At 56.2% G+C, this 25820-nt stretch overlaps 1 long non-coding RNA gene across 1 annotated transcript in view; it reads right to left on the bottom strand.

Moving 5' to 3' along the window:
• Window positions 1-4179: 4179 nt before the first annotated feature.
• LOC140418137 (uncharacterized) overlaps window positions 4180-25820 on the bottom strand; it is a 45327-nt gene continuing 23686 nt past the window's right edge. The window contains exon 2 of the long non-coding RNA XR_011944794.1: window positions 4180-4303. This is a non-coding gene — a long non-coding RNA (uncharacterized lncRNA). The remainder of the gene's footprint in view (window positions 4304-25820) is intronic.

Raw genomic sequence — 25820 nt, 5'->3', positions numbered from 1 at the left:
ATAGTGAGGGAGGGAGAGTGGGGCTGAGGGGGATAGTGAGGGAGAGTGGGGGGGCTGAGGGGGACAGTGAGGGAGGGAGAGGGGGGCTGAGGGTGACAGGGAGGGAGAGGGGGGCTGAGGGTGACAGTGAGGGAGGGAGAGGGGGGCTGAGGGGTGACAGTGAGGGAGAGTGAGGGGGGCTGAGGGGGACAGTGATTGAGGGAGAGGGGGGCTGTAGGGGACAGTGAGGGAGGGAGAGCGGGGCTGAGGGTGACAGGGAGGGAGAGGGGTGCTGAGGGTAACAGTGATTGAGGGAGAGGGGGGCTGAGGGGGGACAGTGAGGGAGGGAGAGTGGGGCTGAGGGTGACAGTGATTGAGGGAGAGGGGGGCTGAGGGGGACAGTGAGGGAGGGAGAGGGGGGGCTGAGGGGGACAGTGAGGGAGGGAGAGGGGGGCTGAGGGGGACAGTGAGTGACGGAGAGGGGGGGCCGAGGGGGACAGTGAGGGAGGGAGAGGGGGGGCTGAGGGGGACAGTGAGGGAGGGAGAGGGGGGCTGAGGGGGACAGTGGGGGGGGGGGGGAGAGAGGGGGCTGAGGGGACAGTGAGGGAGGGAGAGGGGGGCTGAGGGGGACAGGGAGGGAGGGGGGGGACTGAGGGGGATAGGGAGGGAGGGGGGGGCTGAGGGGGAAAGGGAGGGTGGTGGGGGGGGCTGAGTGGGACAGTGAGTGAGGGAGAGGGGGGCTGAGGGGGACAGTGAGGGAGGGTGAGGGGGGCTGAGGGGGACAGTGAGGGAGGGAGAGGGGGCTGAGGGGGACAGTGAGGGAGGGAGAGGGGGGCTGAGGGGGACAGTGAGGGAGGGAGAGGGGGGCTGAGGGGGACAGTGAGGGAGGGAGATGGGGACAGTGAGGGAGGGAGGGAGAGGGGGGCTGAGGGGGACAGGGAGGGAGGGAGAGGGGGGCTGAGGGGGACAGTGAGGGAGGGAGGGGGGGGCTGAGGGGGATAGTGAGGGAGGGAGAGGGGGGCTGAGGGGGACAGTGAGGGAGGGAGGGAGAGGGGGGCTGAGGGGGACAGGGAGGGAGGGAGAGGGGGGCTGAGGGGGACAGTGAGGGAGGGAGGGGGGGGCTGAGGGGGACAGGAAGGGAGGGGGCTGAGGGGGACAGTGAGGGAGGGAGAGGGGGCTGAGGGGGACAGTGAGTGACGGAGAGGGGGGCTGAGGGGGACAGTGAGGGAGGGAGAGGGGGGCTGAGGGGGACAGTGAGGGAGGGAGAGGGGGACAGTGAGGGAGGGAGAGGGGGGCTGAGGGTGACAGTGAGGGAGGGAGAGGGGGGCTGAGGGGGGAGAGGGGGGCTGAGGGGGACACTTAGGGAGGGAGAGGGGTACAGCGAGGGAGAGAGAGGGGGGCTGAGGGGGACAGTGAGGGAGGGAGAGGGGGGGCTGAGGGGGACAGTGAGGGAGGGAGAGGGGGACAGTGAGGGAGGGAGAGGGGGGCTGAGGGGGACAGTGAGGGGGGAGAGAGGGGGCTGAGGGGCACAGTGAGGGAGGGAGGGGGGGCTGAGGGGGACAGTGAGGGAGGGTGGGGGGGGCTGAGGGGGACAGTGAGGGAGGGAGAGGGGGGCTGAGGGGGACAGGGAGGGAGAGGGGGGCTGAGGGTGACAGTGAGGGAGGGTGAGGGGGGCTGAGGGGGACAGTGATTGAGGAGAGGGGGGCTGTAGGGGACAGTGATTGAGGGAGAGGGGGGGCTGTAGGGGACAGTGAGGGAGGGAGAGGGGGGCTGAGGGGGATAGTGAGGGAGGGAGAGTGGGGCTGAGGGGGATAGTGAGGGAGGTGGTGGGGGCTGAGGGGGACAGAGGGAGGGAGAGGGGGCTGAGGGTGACAGGGAGGGAGAGGGGGCTGAGGGTGACAGTGAGGGAGGAGAGGGGGGCTGAGGGTGACAGTGAGGGAGAGTGAGGGGGGCTGAGGGGGACAGTGATTGAGGGAGAGGGGGGCTGTAGGGGACAGTGAGGGAGGGAGAGCGGGGCTGAGGGTGACAGGGAGGGAGAGGGGTGCTGAGGGTGACAGTGATTGAGGGAGAGGGGGGCTGAGGGGGACAGTGAGGGAGGGAGAGTGGGGCTGAGGGTGACAGTGATTGAGGGAGAGGGGGGCTGAGGGGGACAGTGAGGGAGGGAGAGGGGGGGCTGAGGGGACAGTGAGGGAGGGAGAGGGGGGCTGAGGGGGACAGTGAGTGACGGAGAGGGGGGCCGAGGGGGACAGTGAGGGAGGGAGAGGGGGGGCTGAGGGGGACAGTGAGGGAGGGAGAGGGGGGCTGAGGGGGACAGTGAGGGGGGAGAGGGGGGCTGAGGGGGACAGTGAGGGAGGGAGAGGGGGGGCTGAGGGGGACAGGGAGGGAGGGGGGGGACTGAGGGGGATAGGGAGGGAGGGGGGGGCTGAGGGGGAAAGGGAGGGTGGTGGGGGGGCTGAGTGGGACAGTGAGTGAGGGAGAGGGGGGCTGAGGGGGACAGTGAGGGAGGGTGAGGGGGCTGAGGGGGACAGTGAGGGAGGGAGAGGGGGGCTGAGGGGGACAGTGAGGGAGGGAGAGGGGGGCTGAGGGGGACAGTGAGGGAGGGAGAGGGGGGCTGAGGGGGGACAGTGAGGGAGGGAGATGGGGACAGTGAGGGAGGGAGGGAGAGGGGGGCTGAGGGGGACAGGGAGGGAGGGAGAGGGGGCTGAGGGGGACAGTGAGGGAGGGAGGGGGGGCTGAGGGGATAGTGAGGGAGGGAGAGGGGGGCTGAGGGGGACAGTGAGGGAGGGAGGGAGAGGGGGGCTGAGGGGGACAGGGAGGGAGGGGAGAGGGGGCTGAGGGGGACAGTGAGGGAGGGAGGGGGGGGCTGAGGGGGACAGGAAGGGAGGGGCTGAGGGGGACAGTGAGGGAGGGAGAGGGGGCTGAGGGGGACAGTGAGTGACGGAGAGGGGGGCTGAGGGGGACAGTGAGGGAGGGAGAGGGGGGCTGAGGGGGACAGTGAGGGAGGGAGAGGGGGACAGTGAGGGAGGGAGAGGGGGGCTGAGGGTGACAGTGAGGGAGGGAGAGGGGGGCTGAGGGGGGAGAGGGGGGCTGAGGGGACACTTAGGGAGGGAGAGGGGTACAGCGAGGGAGAGAGAGGGGGGCTGAGGGGGACAGTGAGGGAGGGAGAGGGGGGGCTGAGGGGGACAGTGAGGGAGGGAGAGGGGACAGTGAGGGAGGGAGAGGGGGGGCTGAGGGGGACAGTGAGGGGGGAGAGAGGGGGGCTGAGGGGCACAGTGAGGGAGGGAGGGGGGGCTGAGGGGACAGTGAGGGAGGGTGGGGGGGCTGAGGGGGACAGTGAGGGAGGGGAGAGGGGGGCTGAGGGTGACAGGGAGGGAGAGGGGGGCTGAGGGTGACAGTGAGGGAGGGTGAGGGGGGCTGAGGGGGACAGTGATTGAGGGAGGAGGGGGGCTGTAGGGGACAGTGATTGAGGGAGAGGGGGGGCTGTAGGGGACAGTGAGGAGGGAGAGGGGGGCTTAGGGGGATAGTGAGGGAGGGAGAGTGGGGCTGAGGGTGACAGTGAGGGAGGGAGAGGGGGGCTGAGGGTGACAGTGAGGGAGAGTGAGGGGGGCTGAGGGGGACAGTGATTGAGGGAGAGGGGGGCTGTAGGGGACAGTGAGGGAGGGAGAGGGGGGCTGAGGGTGACAGGGAGGGAGAGGGGTGCTGAGGGTGACAGTGATTGAGGGAGAGGGGGGCTGAGGGGGACAGTGAGGGAGGGAGAGTGGGGCTGAGGGTGACAGTGATTGAGGGAGAGGGGGGCTGAGGGGGACAGTGACCCCTCCCCATCCCAACCACTCAGTGGGTGGTCCCGACGTCCACCCTCTCTGCCCCCCCCCCCCTCCCCCCCACAGCCACATACTGCGGACCAGGCCCGGACCCTCCACTGATCTCTGATTCACGGTCGACGGGAGCTCGGGGGGGGGGGGGGGGGGGGGTGTCTCGCTTGCTGCCCCGTCTCCTCCTCCCCGGCTGTAAACCCCCCCACCCCCCCCCCTCCCGCTCCCCCTGTTTCGCTGTAAAGATTGGGGGGGGGGGAGGGGGAATGTGGGTCCTGGGGCCCAGCGGTGTCTCTATCAGGGAGACCAGCCTGCGCGAGCTCGCTCAAACGTGCTCAGCACCCCCCCCCCCACCCCCTCCCCCTCCCCGCGACCGTCCCCTCACCTCTTTCTTCTCCCCGTCTGGAGGGCTGCCCGCCTCATTCCTCTGCTGTTCCTTGGCTTCAGCCGGCAGCTCCGCGGGATCGCACTCTGCACTCGCCTCCGTCTCCATCCGCACCGGTTTCGCCTCACTGCAAGAGAAAGAGAGAGAGAAGGGGGGGGGGGGGGGGTGGAGAGGGCGTTAGAGGCGCTGGACACAACCCCGGAAGGGAGACAGGAAGACTCCCCCACACACGTGTAGCTCTCACCTCCCCGCCATGTCCCAACCTGCACTCTGAGAAATTCACAGGCAGGCATTACAGTCCCAGAGACACAGCCAATACAGTCCCAGAGGACACAGCCAATACAGTCCCAGAGACACGCCAATACAGTCCCAGAGACACAGCCAATACAGTCCCAGACACAGCCAACAGTCCCAGAGACACAGCCATACAGTCCCAGAGACACAGCCATTACAGTCCCAGAGACACAGCCAATACAGTCCCAGAGACACAGCCAATACAGTCCCAGAGACACAGCCAATACAGTCCCAGAGACACAGCCAATACAGTCCCAGAGACACAGCCAATACAGTCCCAGAGACACAGCCAATACAGTCCCAGAGACACAGCCAATACAGTCCCAGAGACACAGCCATTACAGTCCCAGAGACACAGCCAATACAGTCCCAGAGACACAGCCATTACAGTCCCAGAGACACAGCCATTACAGTCCCAGAGACACAGCCAATACAGTCCCAGAGACACAGCCAATACAGTCCCAGAGACACAGCCAATACAGTCCCAGAGACACAGCCAATACAGTCCCAGAGACACAGCCATTACAGTCCCAGAGACACAGCCATTACAGTCCCAGAGACACAGCCAATACAGTCCCAGAGACACAGCCATTACAGTCCCAGAGACACAGCCATTACAGTCCCAGAGACACAGCCATTACAGTCCCAGAGACACAGCCAATACAGTCCCAGAGACACAGCCAATACAGTCCCAGAGACACAGCCAATACAGTCCCAGAGACACAGCCAATACAGTCCCAGAGACACAGCCAATACAGTCCCAGAGACACAGCCATTACAGTCCCAGAGACACAGCCATTACAGTCCCAGAGACACAGCCAATACAGTCCCAGAGACACAGCCAATACAGTCCCAGAGACACAGCCAATACAGTCCCAGAGACACAGCCATTACAGTCCCAGAGACACAGCCATTACAGTCCCAGAGACACAGCCATTACAGTCCCAGAGACACAGCCATTACAGTCCCAGAGACACAGCCATTACAGTCCCAGAGACACAGCCATTACAGTCCCAGAGACACAGCCAATACAGTCCCAGAGACACAGCCAATACAGTCCCAGAGACACAGCAAATACAGTCCCAGAGACACAGCCAGCCATTACAGTCCCAGAGACACAGCCATTACAGTCCCAGAGACACGGCCATTACAGTCCCAGAGACACAGCCATTACAGTCCCAGAGACGCAGCCAATACAGTCCCAGAGACGCAGCCAGCCATTACAGTCCCAGAGACACAGCCAATACAGTCCCAGAGACACAGCCAATACAGTCCCAGAGACACAGCCAATATAGTCCCAGAGACACAGCCAGCCGTTACAGTCCCAGAGACACAGCCGTTACAGTCCCAGAGACACAGCCATTACAGTCCCAGAGACACAGCCAATACAGTCCCAGAGACACAGCCAATACAGTCCCAGAGACACAGCCAATACAGTCCCAGAGACACAGCCAGCCGTTACAGGCCCAGAGACACAGCCATTACAGCCCCAGAGACACAGCCATTACAGTCCCAGAGACACAGCCAATACAGTCCCAGAGACACAGCCATTACAGTCCCAGAGACACAGCCATTACAGTCCCAGAGACACAGCCATTACAGTCCCAGAGACACAGCCATTACAGTCCCAGAGACACAGCCATTACAGTCCCAGAGACACAGCCATTACAGTCCCAGAGACACAGCCATTACAGTCCCAGAGACACAGCCAATACAGTCCCAGAGACACAGCCAGCCCTTACAGTCCCAGAGACACAGCCAGCCATTACAGTCCCAGAGACACACCCAGCCATTACAGTCCCAGAGACACAGCCAGCCATTACAGTCCCAGAGACACAGCCAATACAGTCCCAGAGACACAGCCATTACAGTCCCAGAGACACAGCCAGCCAATACAGTCCCAGGGACACAGCCAGCCATTACAGTCCCAGTGACACAGCCAGCCATTAGTCCCAGTGATAGCCAGCCATTACAGTCGCAGAGGCACAGCCAGCCATTACAGTCCCAGAGACACAGCCAGCCATTAACAGTCCCAGAGACACAGCCAGCCATTACAGTCCCAGGGACACAGCCAGCCATTAGTCCCAGTGATAGCCAGCCATTACAGTCGCAGAGGCACAGCCAGCCATTACAGTCCCAGAGACAGCCAGCCATTAACAGTCCTAGAGACACAGCCAGCCATGACAGTCTTAAGAGAGAAGCACAGCCAGCCATTACAGTCCGAGAGATGTAAAGACAACCATTGTAGTCGGAGGTATACACAGACAGCCATTACAGTACGATATGTACACAGACAGCCATTATAGTCCGAGATGTACACAGACAGCCATTACAGTCCGAGATGTACACAGGCAGCCATTACAGTCCGAGATATACACAGACAGCCATTACAGTCCGAGATGTACACAGGCAGCCATTACAGTCCGAGATATACACAGACAGCCATTACAGTCTGAGAAATGCACAGGCAGGCATTACAGTCTGGAAGAGATTCACAGACCACCATTACAACCTGACGAATGCACAAACAGCCATTATAATTCAAGAGTGGCACGACAGCAATTGCATCCTGAGAGACGCACAGCTATTGCAGACTCTGGGAGCTGCACAGGCAACATAGCCCGAGAGGCGTACAGAAAAACACAATCAGGGGAATGTCAATGCAAAGAAAGACATTACAGTTCTTGGGAGCTGCAAAGACAGCCATTACGGAGCGCAAGAGATGCACAGACAACTATTACAGTCCGTGGGGGACGCATAGACAGCCATTACAGAGAGGCACACTGCCAGCCATTACAGACCCCGGGAGATGCACAGGCAGCCATTACTGTTCCCGGGTGATGCACAGAAAGCTGTTACAGTCTGAGACGCGCACAGGCAGCCATTACAGTCCCCGGGAGATGCACAGGCAGCCATTACAGTCCCCGGGAGATGCACAGGCAGCCATTACAGTCCCCGGGAGATGCGAACAGCCTCTACCGTCCCCGGGAGATGCACCGACAGCCATTACAGTCCCCGGGAGATGCGAACAGCCATTACAGTGCCCAGGAGTTGCACAGACAGCCATTACATTCCGAAGACGCACAGACAGCCATTCCAGTCCCCGGGAGACGCACAGACAGCTATTACGAGCCCCGGGATGCTGAATGGGAACGGGTCTCTTATACCCTGCACCTCTCCTTCGCAAAGATGTGAAAGAGCCTCCCGCACACCTCTCGTCTATTTATAAGCGTGCTGGCCTGCCCACGGGAGGCAGATCTCGCGCGCTGCTAGAACATTAACCCTCTCCACCTCATCCCCCCCTCTCTCTCTCCCTCTCTGCCCACAAACACGTTCACACGTAGAGAGGCACCCACGCTAGGGAGGACGGGAGCAGCACTGAGGGCGAGAGAGAAAGGCTGTCCCTTTCACAGCGACAAGGAGGCTTGCCCCTCCCCCCCTGACCCCCCCCACCCCCCTCCCCCCCACCACAACCCAGGAGCCTGTGCAGCCAGCCCCCAAATCGGAGGCCAGCAGGCTGGGGCATGCCCCAATTCTCACCTGGGAGCAAGCGTCTGCACTCCCTCACACACACACACACACACACACACTCTCTCTCTCTCTTTCTCACTTGCTATCTATCTCGCTCGCCCAGCCATCACCTCTGCGAGCAGGGGGGCGGCATCCATTCTCCTCTCCGTTTGGAAGAATGGAGGGTGGGGGATGGGTTAACACACAAAGAGAGGGGGAGGGGGGGGAAGGGAGGGGAGAGGGGGCCTGGGCAAGGCCTCACCTGCCGACTGCTCGGCCTGCAGAACCGGTCTATTTATTCTGCGGCCCGCTCTGCAGTAACAGCAGCTGCGTCTCGCAAGCCATGACTGAACCATCTGTGGAGAGAGGGCGAGGAGAGGGGGGAGGGGGGGGGGGCCTTTATAGTTAACCCTCAGCCTCCCAAACACTTCCCACTGCCTCCATCTTAGGTGCTGCCATTCATTGCCTCGAACTCCCGGGTCTCTCCCCACTTCCTGTCGGGTTTCACCCCCCCCCCCTTATCTGAAGGAAAGATCGCAGTTCGATTCTGACCCGGTCCGCGCGGAGCCTGCATCTCCCCCCCCCCCCCCCCCCCCCCGCCGTGTCTCCGGGCGCTCCACTTTCCTCCCACAAGTCCCCAAAGACCATACGGCATAGGAGCAGAATTAGGCCACTCGGCCCATCGAGTCTGCTCCGCCATTCAATCAAGGCTGATATTTTCTCATCCCCATTCTCCTGCCTTCTCCCCATAACCCATGATCCCCTTATTGATCAAGATCCTATCTATCTCTGTCTTAAAGACACTCAGTGATTTGGCCTCCACAGCCTTCTGGGGCAAAGAGTTCCACAGATTCACCACCCTCTGGCTGAAGAAATCCCTCCTCATCTCTGTTGTAAAGGATCATCCCTTTAGTCTGAGATGATGTCCTCTGCTTCTAGTTTCTCCTACAAGTGGAAACATCCTCTCCACGTCCACTCTATCCAGGCCTCGCAGTATCCTGTAAGTTTCAATAAGATCCCCCCCCTCATCCTTCTAAACTCCAACGAGTACAGACCCAGTGTCCTCAACCGTTCCTCGTACGACAAGCTCTTCATTCAGGGACCGTTCGTGTGAACCTCCTCTGGACCCTTTCCAAGGCCAGCACATCCTTCCTTAGATACGGGGCCCGAAACCACTCACAATACCCCAAATGGGGCCTGACCACAGCCTCAGAAGTATATCACTGCTCTTGTATTCTAGCCCTCTCGACAGGAATGCTAACATTGCAATTGCCTTCCTAACTGCCGACTGAACCTGCACGTTAACCTGAAGAGAATCGTGAACAAGGACTCCCAAGTCCCTTTGTGCTTCTGCTTTCCGAAGCGTTTTCCCATTTAGAAAACAATGACGTGCAGGTTAGGGTTAACCTCCCCCTTAACCGTCACTGCTCGAGGGCGAACGGCCCCCAGCTTCTCCCCGTCTGTCTCCACAACAACTCAAAGTTCCCTCACCCCCTGGAACCGACTGGGGTAAATCCTGCCCGCAGGGGAGACAGTGGCACAGCGGGTAATGCCACGGACTGTACCCAAGAGACCCCAGGGCCTGGGTTCGAATCTCACCAGGGCAGTTGGTCGAATTTAAAATTCAATTACTTTTTTCAACAAAAAAAAAAAACTGGAACCGAAAGTCAGTCTCGAGTAAGGCTGTTGTCAGTTGTGGTGAAATCCCCCCCCGCCACCGTTAGGTGATTACTACCCCGTTGGCCGTTAACTGCCTCCCTGAATCGGTCGAAGGGGCACGTAAGGGTGGGCCTTACCCGGCGAAAGAACGCACCCCCAAAGTGTTGAAATCCTCCCGAGGCCCGTCACGAGACTCCAGCGGAGGTCAAAAGGGTCGCTGACAAACATTTAGCCCGACTTCCTTGTTTACGTGTCCCATGGCCCTTATTTACTAAGCAAGAGTGTCCCGCACAGCCTGGCAAACGCCCAACTGAGTTACCCTGTCACCTTCAAGCCGCTGGCTAAGGTGCCACACCAAAGGTCACGGTGCAAAGTCAGAGGTCGCGGCATCGCGGGGGGGGGGGGGGGGGGGGGGATAACTGTGGGAGATAATGGCGATTCAGACACCTCGCGGGTTTAAAACTGACATGGCGGTGGTATTCGAGAGGTACCAGGACTGGATAGCGAGTACACGAATCGTACAGACACTGGCCATAATTCTCCAGTCTTACAGAGACACGGGACGCGTGCCAGAGGACTGGAGAATTGCCAACCTTTTCGGAGCAAGGATAAGCCCGATGTCAGACCAGTTAGTCAATTTAATTTGGGCAATAGGAAAAGAAACCTAGAAACAATAATTCAGGATAAAATTGGTTACATTCGCCCCACACAAGTGCCAGACAATGACCATCTCCTACACAAGCGAATCTAACCACCGCCCCCTTGACGTTCGATGGCGTTACCGTCGCTGAATCCCCCACATCCTGGGGGTTACCATCGATCAGACACTGAACTGGACCCAGCCATATAAACACTGCGGCTCCCAGAGCAGGTCAGAGGCTGGGAATCCTGCGGAGAGCAACTCACCTCCTGACTCCTTACCAAAGCCTGTCCGACATCTACAAGGACACAAGTCAGGAGTGCGATGGGAGACTCTCCACTTGCCTGGATGAGCGCGGCTCCCAACCACACTCGAGAAGCTCGACACCATCCAGGACAAAGCAAAGCGACCACCGACATTCACTCCCTCCACCCCCGAGTGTACCGTCTAAAAGACGCACTGTGGGAACACACCGAAGCTCCTTCGATAGCACCTCCCAAACCCACGGCCGTTAGTCTAGAAGGACGAGGGGGGCAACAGACACACGGGGAACCCACCACCTGGGGAGTATATTGGCGGTTCCTTCACTGTGGCTGGGTCAGAATCCCAGAACTCCCTCCCTAACAGCACGGCGGGTGTACCTACACCACACGGGACCACAGCGGCTCACCAACAACCCTCGGGGGCAATTAGCGATGGGCCCGAGCCACGTCCCAGAAATAATTTTTAAGAAATGGACGCACGAGGGTTGATTGAGAAAAGCGCCGACTAGCTGACGAGGTAATAGAGAGGGTCGATGAAGGTAACGCTGCTGATGTGGTGTATGTGGACTTCCAGAAGGCATTCGAGGGAAGTGCCACACAACAGCAAAGTTCGAGCCCATGGAATAAAAGAGACAACAGCAACACAGTTTGAAATCGGATGAGGAAGCACAGAAAATAGGAGGCCATTCGGCCCTTCCAGCCTGCTCCGCCGATCATACTGATCATCCAACTCAACAATCTCATTCTGCTTTCCCCCATATCCTTTGATCCCCCCTTCACCCTAAGTACGTTATCGAACTGTTTCTTGAAAACATACAATATTTTGGACTGAACTACTTCCTGTGGTAATGAATTCCACAGGCCAACCACTCTCTGGGTGAAACATCTCCTCATCTCTGTCCAAAATGGTCTCCCCCGCATCCTCAGACTGTGAGCCCTGGTTCTGGACACCCGCCACCATCGGAGACATCCTTCCCGCCTCTACCCTGTCCAGTCCTGTTAGAACTTGATAGGTTTCGGTGGGATCCCCCCTCATTCTCCTGAACTCCGCCGAATACAATCCTCACCGACTCAATCTCTCCTCGTACGTCAGTCCCGCCATCCCTGGAATCAGTCTGGTAAACCCTCGCTGCACTCCCTCCAGAGCAAGAACGTCCTTCCTCAGAGAAGGAGACCAACTGCACACCATTCTCCAAGTGTGGCCTCGCCAAGGCCCTGTACAATTGCAGCAACACATCCCTGCTTCTATACTCGAAACCTCTCGCAATGAAGGCCAACGTACCATTAGCCTTCTTTACCGCCTGCCGCACCTGCATGCTTACCTTCAGCGAATGGTGTCCGAGGGCACCCAGGTCTCGTTGCAGACTCCCCTCTCCTAATCTATAGCCACTCAGATAATAATCTGCCTTTTCATTGTTGTGACCAAAGTGGATAACCTCGCATCCATCCACACTAAACTGTATCTGCCATTCACTTGCCCACTTGCACATCAGAGGTTAACGGTCAATGGATATTTTCAGGGGGGGGGGGGGAAGATTCCAGTGGTCCACCCCAGGGGTCAGTTTAGGACTTTGCCTGATGGATGTAAATGACATTGACCTTGGTGTACTTTCAGAATTTGCAGGTGTGACACAACGTGGAAGTGTGGGACTTCAGAAGGACGCAGACAAGTTGGTGGAGTGGGGCCAGCAGGCGGCAGGTACAGTTCAGTGCGGAGAGGTGCGAGGAGACGCACTTCGGGAGGAAGAACAGAGAGGCAATATCAAATCAAGGGTAAAAGTCTTGAGGGGTTCAGAAGGGGGACCTGGATATATTTGTGCGCAGGACACAGAGAGCACGCAAAAAAGAACGACAGAGACACACACACACACGCACTCACACGAGGGGAAAATATTGATGAATGGTTCCACGGGTGAGTGACTTGCAGTGGAGAAATTGGAGAACGTTAGGACCGTTCTGCAAGAAGGCAGAACTAAGTGACGGCTCATTTGGACAGCCGAGACAGATACTATGCACCAAATGGCCTCCTAGCCCACGGAAAGTCTCTGACTCGAGGACAGGGATTGTTTCGGACATGAATGGAGCGCTCCCTTCACCCCCACCTCCTTCCCTGTCCACCGCGGCATTATTCTGCAGTCTTCGCATCAGTCTCCAAGGTATCGTCACTCTGTACCTGTGTGTGACGATCGATCTACCCCGGCACCCGCTCGCCCACACCCCATCCCGGTACGCACACCCTCTCCCCAACGAGGCAAGCATCCCCCTCTCCCCACCCCGGCTCCCCCTCTCCCCATCCCGGGTCCCCCTCTCCCCGTCCCGGCTCCCCCTCTCCCCGTCCCGGCTCCCCCTCTCCCCGTCCCGGCTCCCCCTCTCCCCGTCTCGGTGCCCCCTCTCCCCGTCTCGGTGCCCCCTCTCCCCGTCTCGGTGCCCCCTCTCCCCATCCCGGTTCTCCCTCTCCCCATCCCGGTTCTCCCTCTCCCCATCCGGATCCCCCTCTCCCCATCCCGGCTCCGCCACAACTCATCCCGGTAACACTCTCCCAATCCCGGTTCTCTCTCTCTCTCTCTCTATCCCGGTTCTCTCTCTCTATCCGGGCTCTCACTCTCTCTCTCTAACCCGTTTCTCTATCTCTCTCTCTAACCCGGTTCTCTCTCTCTCACTATCCCAGTTCGCTCTCCCTCTCTCTATCCCGGTTCTCTCTCTCTCTCTCTCTCTCTCTCTATCCCGGTTCTCTCTCCCTCTCTATCCCGGTTCTCTCTCTCTCTCTCTATCCCGGTTCTCTCTCTCTCCCTCTCTCACTATCCCGGTTCTCTCTCTCTATCCCGGTTCTCTCTCTCTCTCTCGATCCCGGTTCTGTCTCTCTCGCCATCCTGGTTCTCTCTCTCTCTCTCTCTATCACGGTTCTCTCTCTCTCTCTCTCTCTCTCACTATCCCGGTTCTCTCTCTCTATCCCGGTTCTCTCTCTCTCTCGATCCCGGTTCTCTCTCTCTCCCTCTATCCCGGTTCTCTCTCTCTCCCTCTATCCCGGTTCTCTCTCTCTCCCTCTATCCCGGTTCTCTCTCTCTCTCTCTATCCCGGTTCTCTCTCTCTCTCTCTCTATCCCGGTTCTCTCTCCCTCTCTATCCCGGTTCTCTCTCTCTCTCTATCCCGGTTCTCTCTCTCTCCCTCTCTCTCTCTCACTATCCCGGTTCTCTCTCTCTCTCTCTATCCCGGTTCTCTCTCTCTCGCCATCCTGGTTCTCTCTCTCTCTCTCTCTATCACGGTTCTCTCTCTCTCTCTCTCTCTCACTATCCCGGTTCTCTCTCTCTATCCCGGTTCTCAATCCCGGTTCTCTCTCTCTCTCGATCCCGGTTCTCTCTCTCTCCCTCTATCCCGGTTCTCTCTCTCTCCCTCTATCCCGGTTCTCTCTCTCTCCCTCTATCCCGGTTCTCTCTCTCTCTCTCTCCCGGTTCTCTCTCTCTCTCTATCTATCCCGGTTCTCTCTCTCTATCTGTCCCTGTTTTCCATCTCTCTATTCCTGTTATCACTCTAGCCCGGTTCTCTCTCGCTGAGTCTCTCTCCCGGTTCTCTTACTCTCTATCCCTGTTCTCTCTCACTCTCTATCCCGGCTCTCTCTCTCTCTCTATCCCAGTTTTCTCTCTCGCTATCCCGGTTCTCTCTCTATCCCGGTTCTCTCTCGCTCACTATCCCGGTTCTCTCTCTCTCTCTATCCCGGTTTTCTCTATCTCTCAAACCCGATTCTCTCTCTCTGTCCCGTTACTCTCTCTCTCTCTCTCACTATCCTGGTTCTCTACCTCTCTCTATCCCGGTTCTCTCTCCTCTATCCCGGTTCTCTCTCTCTCTATGCCGGTTTTCTCTCTCTCTCTATCCCGGTTCTCTCTCGCTCTATCCCGGTTCCCTCTCTCTATCCCGGTTCTCTCTCTCTCTATCCCGGTTCTCTCTCTCTATCCCTCTATCCCAGTTCTCTCTCTCCCTCTATCCCGCTTCCCTCTGTCTCTCCCTCTATCCCGCTTCTCTCTCTCCCTCTATCCCGCTTCTCTCTTTCTCCCTCTATCCCGCTTTTCTCTCTCTCCCCCTCCATCCCGGTTCTCTTTCTCTCTATCCCGCTTCTCTCTCTCTCCCGGTTCTGTCTCTCTCTCTCTATCCCGGTTCTCGCTCGTTCTCTCTCTCTCTCTCTCTCCCGATTCTGTCTCTCTTTCTCTACCCCGGTTCTCTCTCCCTCTGTCTCTCTCTATCCCGGTTCTCTCTGTCTCTCTCTGTCCCACTTCTCTCTCTCTCTCTGTCCCAGTTCTCTCTCTCTCTCTCTGTCCCAGTTCTGTATCTCTCTCTATCCCAGTTCTCTCTCTCTCTATCGCAGTTCTCTCTCTCTCTCTCTATCTATCCGGTTCGCTCTCTCAAACTGTCTATCCCGGTTCTCTCACTCTCTCCCTTTATCCCGGTTCTCTCTCTCTCAATTCCGGTTCTCTCACTGTCTGTGTGCCGGTCCTCCCTCCCTCTCTCTCTCTATCCCGGTTCTCTCTCTCTCTCTCTCTCTATCCTGGTCCTCTCTCTCTCTATCCCGGCTCTCTCTCTCTCTCTCTCTCGATCCCGGTTCTCTCTCTATCCTGGTTCTCTCTCTCTCTATCCTGGTTCTCTCTCTCTCTCTCTCTCGATCCCGGTTCTCTCTCTAACCTGGTTCTCTCTCTCTCTCTATCCCGGTTCTCTCTCTCTCACTCTCTCTCTCTATCCGGTTCGTTCTCTCAAACTCTATCCCGGTTCTCTCACTCTCTCCCTTTATCCTGGGTCTCTCTCTCTCAATTCCGGTTCTCTCACTGTCTCTGTGCCGGTCCTCCCTCCCCCTCTCTCTAGATCCCGGTTCTCTCTCTCTCTATCCCAGTTCTCTCACTCTATCCCAGTTCTCTCTCTCTCTTTCTCTCTATTCCAGTTCTCTCCCTCTCTATCGCAGTTGTCTCTCTATCGCAGTTGTCTCTCTATCGCAGTTGTCTCTCTATCGCAGTTGTCTCTCTATCGCAGTTGTCTCTCTCTCTCTATCTCTCTACCCCGGTTCTCTCTCTCCCTCTCCCGGTTCTCTCTCTCCCTCTCCCGGTTCTCTCTCTCTCTCACCATCCCGGATCTCTTTCTCTCTATCCCAGTTCTGCCTCTCTCTTCTCTCTCCCGGTTCTCTCTCACTATCCCGGTTTACTCACTCTCTCCTCTACCCAGGTTCTCTCTCTCCTCTATCCCTGTTCTCTCTCTCTCTTTCTCTCTATCCCGGTTTTCTCTCTCTCTCTCTCTCTAGCCCGGTTGTCTCCCTCTATCCCTCAATCCCGGTTCTCTCTCTCCCCCTCTATCCCCATTCCGTCTCTCTCTCCCTCTAACCCGCTTCTCTCTCTCTCTCTCTCCCTCTATCCCGCTTTTCTCTCTCTCTCTCTATCCCGGTTCTCTCTCTCTCTCTATCCCGGTTCTCTCTCTCTCTCTCTCCATCCCGCTTCTATGTCTCTCCCGGTTTTGTCTCTCTCTCTATCCCGGTTCCCTCTCGTTCTCTCTCTGTCCCGGTTCTCTCTCTCTCTATCCCAGTTATCTCTCTCTATCCCAGTTATCTCTCTCTCACTCTATCCCGGTTCTCTCTCTTTCTCTCTCTATCCCAGTTCTCTCTCTCTGTCTCTCTCTCTATCCTGGTTCTTGCTCGCTCTCTCTATCCCGGTTCTCCCTCACACTCTCTCTATCCGGTTCGCTCTCTCAAACTCTCAATCCCGGTTCTCTCTCTCTCCATCCCGGTTCTCTGTCTCTCTCCATCCCGGTTCTCTCTCTCTCTCTCCATCCCGGTTTTCTGTCTCTCTCCATCCCAGTTCTCTCTCTCTCTATCCCGGTTCTCTCTCTCTCTATCCCGGTTCTCTCTCTCTCCATCCCGGTTCTCTCTCTCTCCATCCCGGTTCTCTCTCTCTCCATCCCGGTTCTCTCTCTCTCCATCCCGGTTCTCTCTCTCTCCATCCCGGTTCTCTCTCTCTCTCTTTCTCTCTATCACAGTTCTCTCTCTCTCTATCACAGTTCTCTCTCTCTCTATCCCGGTTCTCTCTCTCTTTCTCTCTATCACAGTTCTCTCTCTCTCTCTCTCTCTCTCTCTATCACAGTTCTCTCTCTCTCTATCCCGGTTCTCTCTCTCTCTATCCCGGTTCTCTCTCTCTCTCTTTCTCTCTATCCTGGTTCTCTCTCTCTCTATCCCGTTTGTCGCTCTCTCTCTCTATTCCGGTTCTCTCTCTCTCTCTCTATCCCAGTCACTCTCTCTCTATCCCGGTTCTCTCTCTCTCCATCCCGGTTCTCTCTCTCTCCATCCCGGTTCTCTCTCTCTCCATCCCGGTTCTCTCTCTCTCCATCCCGGTTCTCTCTCTCTCCAGCCCGGTTCTCTCTCTCTCCAGCCCGGTTCTCTCTCTCTCCAGCCCGGTTCTCTCTCTCTCCAGCCCGGTTCTCTCTCTCTCCAGCCCGGTTCTCTCTCTCTCCAGCCCGGTTCTCTCTCTCTCCAGCCCGGTTCTCTCTCTCTCCATCCCGGTTCTCTCTCTCCCGTTCTCTCTCTCTCCCGTTCTCTCTTTCTCTCCATCCGGGTTCTCTCTCTCTAACTCTCTATCCCGGTTCTCTCACTCTCTCTCTCTATCCCGGTTCTCTCACTGTCTCTGTGCTGGTCCTCCCGGTTCTCTCTCTCTCTATCCCGGTTCTCTCTCTCTCTATCCCGGTTCTCTCTCTGTCTCTATCCCAGTCACTCTCTCTCTCTATCCCGGTTCTCTCTATCGCAGTCACTCTCTCTCTCTATCCCGGTTCTCACTCTCTCTCTCTCTATACACCGGTTCTCTCTCTCTCTCTATCCTGGTTCTCTCTCTCTCTCTCTCGATCCCGGTTCTCTCTCTAACCTGGTTCTCTCTCTCTCTCTATCCCGGTTCTCTCTCTCTCACTCTCTCTCTCTCTATCCGGTTCGTTCTCTCAAACTCTATCCCGGTTCTCTCACTCTCTCCCTTTATCCTGGGTCTCTCTCTCTCTCAATTCCGGTTCTCTCACTGTCTCTGTGCCGGTCCTCCCTCCCCCTCTCTCTAGATCCCGGTTCTCTCTCTCTCTCTCTATCCCAGTTCTCTCACTCTATCCCAGTTCTCTCTCTCTCTTTCTCTCTATTCCAGTTCTCTCCCTCTCTATCCCAGTTGTCTCTCTATCGCAGTTGTCTCTCTATCGCAGTTGTCTCTCTATCGCAGTTGTCTCTCTCTCTCTATCTCTCTACCCCGGTTCTCTCTCTCCCTCTCCCGGTTCTCTCTCTCCCTCTCCCGGTTCTCTCTCTCTCTCACCATCCCGGATCTCTTTCTCTCTATCCCAGTTCTGCCTCTCTCTTCTCTCTCCCGGTTCTCTCTCACTATCCCGGTTTACTCTCTCTCTCCTCTACCCAGGTTCTCTCTCTCCTCTATCCCTGTTCGCTCTCTCTCTTTCTCTCTATCCCGGTTTTCTCTCTCTCTCTCTCTAGCCCGGTTGTCTCCCTCTATCCCTCAATCCCGGTTCTCTCTCTCCCTCTCTATCCCCATTCCGTCTCTCTCTCCCTCTAACCCGCTTCTCTCTCTCTCTCTCTCCCTCTATCCCGCTTTTCTCTCTCTCTCTCTATCCCGGTTCTCTCTCTCTCTCTATCCCGGTTCTCTCTCTCTCTCTCTCCATCCCGCTTCTATGTCTCTCCCGGTTTTGTCTCTCTCTCTATCCCGGTTCCCTCTCGTTCTCTCTCTGTCCCGGTTCTCTCTCTCTCTATCCCAGTTATCTCTCTCTATCCCAGTTATCTCTCTCTCACTCTATCCCGGTTCTCTCTCTTTCTCTCTCTATCCCAGTTCTCTCTCTCTGTCTCTCTCTCTATCCTGGTTCTTGCTCGCTCTCTCTATCCCGGTTCTCCCTCACACTCTCTCTATCCGGTTCGCTCTCTCAAACTCTCTATCCCGGTTCTCTCTCTCTCCATCCCGGTTCTCTGTCTCTCTCCATCCCGGTTCTCTCTCTCTCTCTCCATCCCGGTTTTCTGTCTCTCTCCATCCCAGTTCTCTCTCTCTCTATCCCGGTTCTCTCTCTCTCCATCCCGGTTCTCTCTCTCTCCATCCCGGTTCTCTCTCTCTCCATCCCGGTTCTCTCTCTCTCCATCCCGGTTCTCTCTCTCTCCATCCCGGTTCTCTCTCTCTCTCTCTTTCTCTCTATCACAGTTCTCTCTCTCTCTATCTCTCTATCACAGTTCTCTCTCTCTCTATCCCGGTTCTCTCTCTCTTTCTCTCTATCACAGTTCTCTCTCTCTCTCTCTCTCTCTCTATCACAGTTCTCTCTCTCTCTATCCCGGTTCTCTCTCTCTCTATCCCGGTTCTCTCTCTCTCTCTTTCTCTCTATCACAGTTCTCTCTCTCTCTATCCCAGTTGTCCCTCTCTCTCTCTCTCTATCCCAGTTCTCTCTCTCTCTATCCTGGTTCTCTCTCTCTCTATCCCGTTTGTCGCTCTCTCTCTCTATTCCGGTTCTCTCTCTCTATCCCGGTTCTCTCTATCCCAGTCACTCTCTCTCTATCCCGGTTCTCTCTCTCTCCATCCCGGTTCTCTCTCTCTCCATCCCGGTTCTCTCTCTCTCCAGCCCGGTTCTCTCTCTCTCCAGCCCGGTTCTCTCTCTCTCCAGCCCGGTTCTCTCTCTCTCCAGCCCGGTTCTCTCTCTCTCCATCCCGGTTCTCTCTCTCTCCATCCCGGTTCTCTCTCTCCCGTTCTCTCTCTCTCCCGTTCTCTCTTTCTCTCCATCCGGGTTCTCTCTCTCTAACTCTCTATCCCGGTCCTCTCACTCTCTCTCTCTATCCCGGTTCTCTCACTGTCTCTGTGCTGGTCCTCCCGGTTCTCTCTCTCTCTCTCTATCCCGGTTCTCTCTCTCTCTCTATCCCGGTTCTCTCTCTGTCTATCCCGGTTCTCTCTCTCTCTCTCTCTATCCCGGTTCTCTCTCTCTCTATCCCGGTTCTCTCTCTGTCTCTATCCCAGTCACTCTCTCTCTCTATCCCGGTTCTCACTCTCTCTCTATCCCGGTTCTCTCTATCGCAGTCAATCTCTCTCTCTATCCCGGTTCTCACTCTCTCTCTATCCCGGTTCTCACTCTCTCTCTCTCTATACACCGGTTCTCTCTCTCTCTCTATCCCTGGTCTCTCTCTCTCCATCCCGGATCTCTCTCTACTATCCCGCTTCTCTCTCTCTATAAGTTCTGTCTCTCTCTATCCCGGTTCTCTCTCTCTCTATCCCGGTTCTCTCTCTCTCTATCCCGGTTCTCTCTCTCTCTATCTCCCGATTCTCTCTTGCTATCCCAGTTCTCTCTCTCTCTCTATCCCGGTTCTCTCTCTCCTCTGTCCCGGTTCTCTCTCTATCCCGGTTCTCTCTCTCTCTCTCTCTCTCTATCCCAGTTCTCTCTCTCTCTCCTCTGTCCTGGTTCTCTGTCTATACCGGTTCTCTCTCTCTCATCTCAATCCCGGTTCTCTCTCTCCTCTATCCCGGTTCTCTAACGCCTCTTTCCCGGTCCTCTCTCTCTCTCTCTATCCCGGTTCTCTCTCTCTCTCTCTCCATCCCGGATCACTCTCTATCCTGCTTTTATCTCTCGCCCGGTTCTGTATCTCTCTCTCTATCCCGGTTCTCTCTCTCTCTCTATCCCGTTTTTCTCTCTCTCTCTATCCCGGTTCTCTCTCTCTCACCATCCCGGATCTCTTTCTCTCTATCCCAGATGTCTTTCTCTCTATCCCAGTTCTGCCTCTCTCTCTCTCTCTCTCCCGGTTCTCTCTCTCTCTCCTCTACCCAGGTTCTCTCTCTCTTCTATCCCTGTTCTCTCTCTCTCTCTCTATCCCGGTTTTCTCCCTCAATCCCGGTTCTCTCTCTCCCTCTATCCCGCTGCCCTATCTCTCTCTCCCTCTATCCCGCTTCTCTCTCTCCCTCCCTCTTTCCCGCTTTTCTCTCTCTCTCTCTATCCCGGTTCTCTCTCTCTCTCTCTATCCCGGTCCTCTCTCTCTCTATCCCGGTTCTCTCACTCTCTATCCCGGTTCTCTCTCTCTCTTTCTCTCTATCACAGTTCTCTCTCTCTCTATCCCAGTCACTCTCTCTCTATCCCGGTTCTCACTCTCTCTCTATCCCAGTTCTCTCTCACTCTCTCTATCCCGCTTCTCTCTCTCCCTCTATCCCGGTTCTCTCTCTCTATCCCGGTTTTCACTCTCTCTCTCTATCCCGGTTCTCTCTCTATCCCGGTTCTCTCTCACTCTCTATCCCGGCTCTCTCACTCTCTCTATCCCGGTTTTCTCTCTAGCTATCCCGGTTCTCTCTCGCTCTCTATCCCGGTTCTCTCTCTCTCACTATCCCGGTTCTCTCTCTCTCACTATCCCGGTTCTCTCTATCTCTCTAACCCGGTTCTCTCTCTCTCTCTCTGTCCCGTTACTCTCTCTCTCTCGCTATCCTGGTTCTCTCCCTCTCTCTATCCCGGTTCTCTCTCCTCTATCCCGGTTCTCTCTCTCCGCTATCTAGGTTCTCTCTCTCACTATGCCGGTTTTCTCTCTCTCTCTATCCCGCTTCTCTCTCTCTCTATCCTGGTTCTCTCGCTCTCTTCCGGTTTTCTCTCTCGCTCTATCTCGGCTTTCTCTCTCTCTATCCCGGTTCTCTCTCTCTCTATCCCGGTTCTCTCTCTCTCCATCCCGGTTCTCTTTCTCTCTATCCTGCTTCTCTCTCTCTCCCGGTTCTGTCTCGCTCTCTCTATCCCGGTTCTCTCTCGTTCTCTCTCTCTCTCTCTATCCCGATTCTTTCTCTCTTTCTCTACCCCGGTTCTCTCTGTCTCTCTCTGTCCCGGTTCTCTCTCTATCTCCATAGAGTTCTCTCTCTCTCTATCGCAGTTCTCTCTCTCAACATCCCTGTTCTCTCTCTCTCTCAATCCCGGTTCTCTCTCTCTCTCTCTCGATCCCGGTTCTCTCTCTGTCCCTCTCTCTATCCTGGTTCTCTCTCTCTCTCGCTCTCTCTCAATGCCAGTTCTCTCTTTCACTCTCTCTCTATCCGGTTCGCTCTCTCAAACTCTCTATCCCGGTTCTCTCTCTCTCAATTCCGGTTCTCTCACTGTCTCTGTGCCGGTCCTCCCTCCCTCTCTCTCTGTATCCCGGTTCTCTCTCTCTCTCTCTCTATCCTGGTTCTCTCTCGCTCTATCCCGGTTCTCTCTCGCTCTCTCTCTCAATCCCGGTTCTCTCTCTGTCCCTCTCTCTATCCTGGTACTCTCGCTCTCTCTATCCCGGTTCTCTCACTCTCTCCCTTTATCCTGGTTCTCTCTCTCTCCATTCCGGTTCTCTCTCTCTCTCTTGGTTCTCTCTCTCTCTCTATCCTGGTTCTCTCTCTCTCTATCCCGGTTCTCTCTCTCTATCCCAGTTCTCTCTCTCTCTTTCTCTCTATTCCAGTTCTCTCCCTCTCTATCGCAGTTGTCTCTCTATCGCAGTTGTCTCTCTCTCTCTATCTCTCTATCCCGGTTCTCTCTCTCCCTCTCCCGGTTCTCTCTCTCTCTATCCCGGTTCTCTCTCTCTCTCACCATCCCGGATCTCTTTCTCTCTATCCCGGATCTCTTTCTCTCTATCCCAGTTCTGCCTCTCTCTCTCCCGGTTCTCTCTCCCTCTCCTCTACCCAGGTTCTCTCTCTCCTCTATCCCTGTTCTCTCTCTCTCTTTCTCTCTATCCCGGTTTTCTCTCTCTCTCTCTCTAGCCCGGTTGTCTCCCTCTATCCCTCAATCCCGGTTCTCTCTCTCCCTCTATCCCCATTCCCAATCTCTCTCTCCCTCTATCCCGCTTCTCTCTCTCTCTCCCTCTATCCCGCTTTTCTCTCTCTCTCTCTATCCTGGTTCTTGCTCTCTCTCACTCTCTCTATCCGGTTCGCTCTCTCAAACTCTCTACCCCGGTTCTCTCTCTCTCCATCCCGGTTCTCTCTCTCTCCATCCCGGTTCTCTCTCTCTCCATCCCGGTTCTCTCTCTCTCCATCCCGGTTCTCTCTCTCTTCCATCCCGGTTCTCTCTCTCTCTCCATCCCGGTTCTCTCTCTCTCCATCCCGGTTCTCTCTCTCTCTCTCCCGTTCTCTCTCTCTCTCCATCCCGGTTCTCTCTCTCTCCATCCGGGTTCTCTCTCTCTATCTCTCTATCCCGGTTCTCTCACTCTCTCTCTCTATCCCGGTTCTCTCACCGTCTCTGTGCTGGTCCTCCCAGTTCTCTCTCTCTATCCCGGTTCTCTATCTCTCTATCCCGGTTCTCTCTCTGTCTCTATCCCAGTCACTCTCTCTCTCTATCCCGGTTCTCTCTCTCTCTCTATCCTGGTTCTCTCTCTCTCTATCCCGGTTCTCTCTCTCTCTCTCTCTCTCTCGATCCCTGTTCTCTCTCTGTCCCCTCTCTATCCTGGTTCTCTCTCTCTCTCTCTATCCCGGTTCTCTCTCTGTCTCTATCCCAGTCACTCTCTCTCTCTATCCCGGTTCTCTCTCTCTCTCTCTCTCTCTCTCTCTATCCCGGTTCTCTCTCTCTCTCTCTCTCTCTCTATCCTGGTTCTCTCTCTCTCTATCCCGGTTCTCTCTCTCTCTCTCGATCCCGGTTCTCTCTCTCTCTCTCTCTATCCCGGTTCTCTCTCTCTCTCTATCCAGGATCTCTCTCTCTATCCCAGTTCTCTCTCTCTCTTTCTCTCTATTCCAGTTCTCTCCCTCTCTATCCCAGTTGTCTCTCTATCGCAGTTGTCTCTCTATCGCAGTTGTCTCTCTCTCTCTATCTCTCTATCGCAGTTGTCTCTCTCTCTCTATCTCTCTACCCCGGTTCTCTCTCTCCCTCTCCCGGTTCCCTCTCTCTCTATCCCGGTTCTCTCTCTCTCTCACCATCCCGGATCTCTTTCTCTCTATCCCGGATCTCTTTCTCTCTATCCCAGTTCTGCCTCTCTCTCTCTCCCGGTTCTCTCTCTCTCTCCTCTACCCAGGTTCTCTCTCTCCTCTATCCCTGTTCTCTCTCTCTCTCTCTCCAGCCCGGTTGTCTCCCTCTCTCCCTCAATCCCGGTTCTCCCTCTCCCTTTATCCCCATTCCCAATCTCTCTCCCTCTATCCCGCTTCTCTCGCTCTCTCCCTCTATCCCGCTTTTCTCTCTCTCTCTCTATCCCGGTTCTCTCTCTCTCTCTATCCCGGTTCTCTCTCTCTCTCTATCCCGCTTCTCTCGCTCTCTCCCTCTATCCCGCTTTTCTCTCTCTCTCTCTATCCAGGTTCTCTCTCTCTCTCTCTATCCCGGTTGTCTCTCTCTCTCTCCATCCCGGATCTCTTTCTCTCCATCCCGCTTCTATCTCTCTCCCGGTTTTGTCTCTCTCTCACTATCCCGGTTCTCTCTCTATCTCTATCCCGGTTGTCTCTCTCCCGGTTTTGTCACTCTCACTCTATCCCGGTTCTCTCTCTTTCTCTCTCTCTCTCTCTATCCCAGTTCTCTCTCTCTAACCTGGTTCTTGCTCTCTCTCTCTATCCCGGTTCTCTCTCTCACTCTCTCTATCCGGTTCGCTCTCTCAAACTCTCTATCCCGGTTCTCTCTCTCTCCATCCCGGTTCTCTGTCTCGCTCCATCCCGGTTCTCTCTCTCTCCATCCCGGTTCTCTCTCTCTCCATCCCGGTTCTCTCTCTCTCCATCCCGGTTCTCTCTCTCTCCATCCCGGTTCTCTCTCTCTCCATCCCGGTTCTCTCTCTCTCTCCATCCCGGTTCTCTCTCTCCATCCCGGTTCTCTCTCTCTCTCCATCCCGGTTCTCTCTCTCTCTCCATCCCGGTTCTCTCTCTCTCTCCATCCCGGATCTCTCTCTCTCTCCCGTTCTCTCTTTCTCTCCATCCGGGTTCTCTCTCTCTATCTCTCTATCCCGGTTCTCTCACTGTCTCTGTGCTGGTCCTCCCGGTTCTCTCTCTCTCTCTCTATCCCGGTTCGCTCTCTCTCTATCCCGGTTCTCTCTCTCTCTCTATCCCGGTTCTCACTCTCTCTATACACCGGTTCTCTCTCTCTCTATCCCAGCTCTCTCTCTCTCCATCCCGGATCTCTCTCTTATATCCCGCTTCTCTCTATAAGTTCTGTCTCTCTCTATCCCGGTTCTCTCTCTCTCTATCCCGGTTCTCTCTCTCTCTAACCCGGTTCTCTCCCTCTCTATCTCCCGGATCTCTCTCTCTCTCTATCCCGGTTCTCTCTTGCTATCCCAGTTCTCTCTCTCCCTCTCTCTATCCCGGTTCTCTCTCTCTCTATCCCAGTTCTCTCTCTCTCTCTGTCCCGGTTCTCTCTCTCTCTCCTCTACCCAGGTTCTCTCTCTCTCTATCCCGGTTCTCTCTCTCTCTCTCTAGCCCGGTTGTCTCCCTCAATCCCGGTTCTCTCTCTCCCTCTATCCCGCTTCCCTATCTCTCTCTCCCTCTATCCCGCTTCTCTCTCTCCCTCCCTCTTTCCCGCTTTTCTCTCTCTCCCTCTATCCCCTCTCTCCCTCTCTCTATCTCGCTATCCCAGTTGTCGCTCTCTCTCTCCATCCCGGTTCTCTCTCTCTCCATCCCGGTTCTTTCTCTCTCCATCCCGGTTCTCTCTCTCTCCATCCCGGTTCTCTCTCTCTCTCCATCCCGGTTCTCTCTCTCTCTCCATCCCGGTTCTCTCTCTCTCTCCATCCCGGTTCTCTCTCTCTCTCCATCCCGGTTCTCTCTCTCTCTCCATCCCGGTTCTCTCTCTCTCTCCCGTTCTCTCTCTCTCTCCATCCCGTTCTCTCTTTCTCTCCATCCGGGTTCTCTCTCTCTATCCCGGTTCTCTCACTCTATCCTGGTTCTCTCACTGTCTCTGTGCTGGTCCTCCCGGTTCTCTCTCTCTCTCTCTATCCCGGTTCTCTCTCTCCTCTATCCCGGTTCTCTCTCTCTCTCTATCCCGGTTCGCTCTCTCTCTATCCCGGTTCTCTCGCTGTCTCTATCCCAGTCACTCTCTCTCTCTATCCCGGTTCTCACTCTCTCTCTCTCTCTATACACCGGTTCTCTCTCTCTCTATCCCAGCTCTCTCTCTCTCCATCCCGGATCTCTCTCTTCTATCCCACTTCTCTCTATAAGTTCTGTCTCTCTCTATCCCGGTTCTCTCTCTCTCTATCCCGGTTCTCTCTCTCTCTAACCCGGTTCTCTCCCTCTCTATCTCCCGGTTCTCTCTCTCTCTCTATCCCGGTTCTCTCTTGCTATCCCAGTTCTCTCTCTCCCTCTCTCTATCCCGGTTCTCTCTCTCTCTCTCTTTGTCCCGGTTCTCTCTCTCTCTCCTCTACCCAGGTTCTC

The sequence above is a fragment of the Scyliorhinus torazame genome, chromosome 5 (genome assembly GCF_047496885.1).
Source record: "Scyliorhinus torazame isolate Kashiwa2021f chromosome 5, sScyTor2.1, whole genome shotgun sequence".
In the NCBI taxonomy this organism is placed as follows: domain Eukaryota; kingdom Metazoa; phylum Chordata; class Chondrichthyes; order Carcharhiniformes; family Scyliorhinidae; genus Scyliorhinus; species Scyliorhinus torazame.
This window is presented reverse-complemented; position numbering and strand designations above follow the sequence as displayed.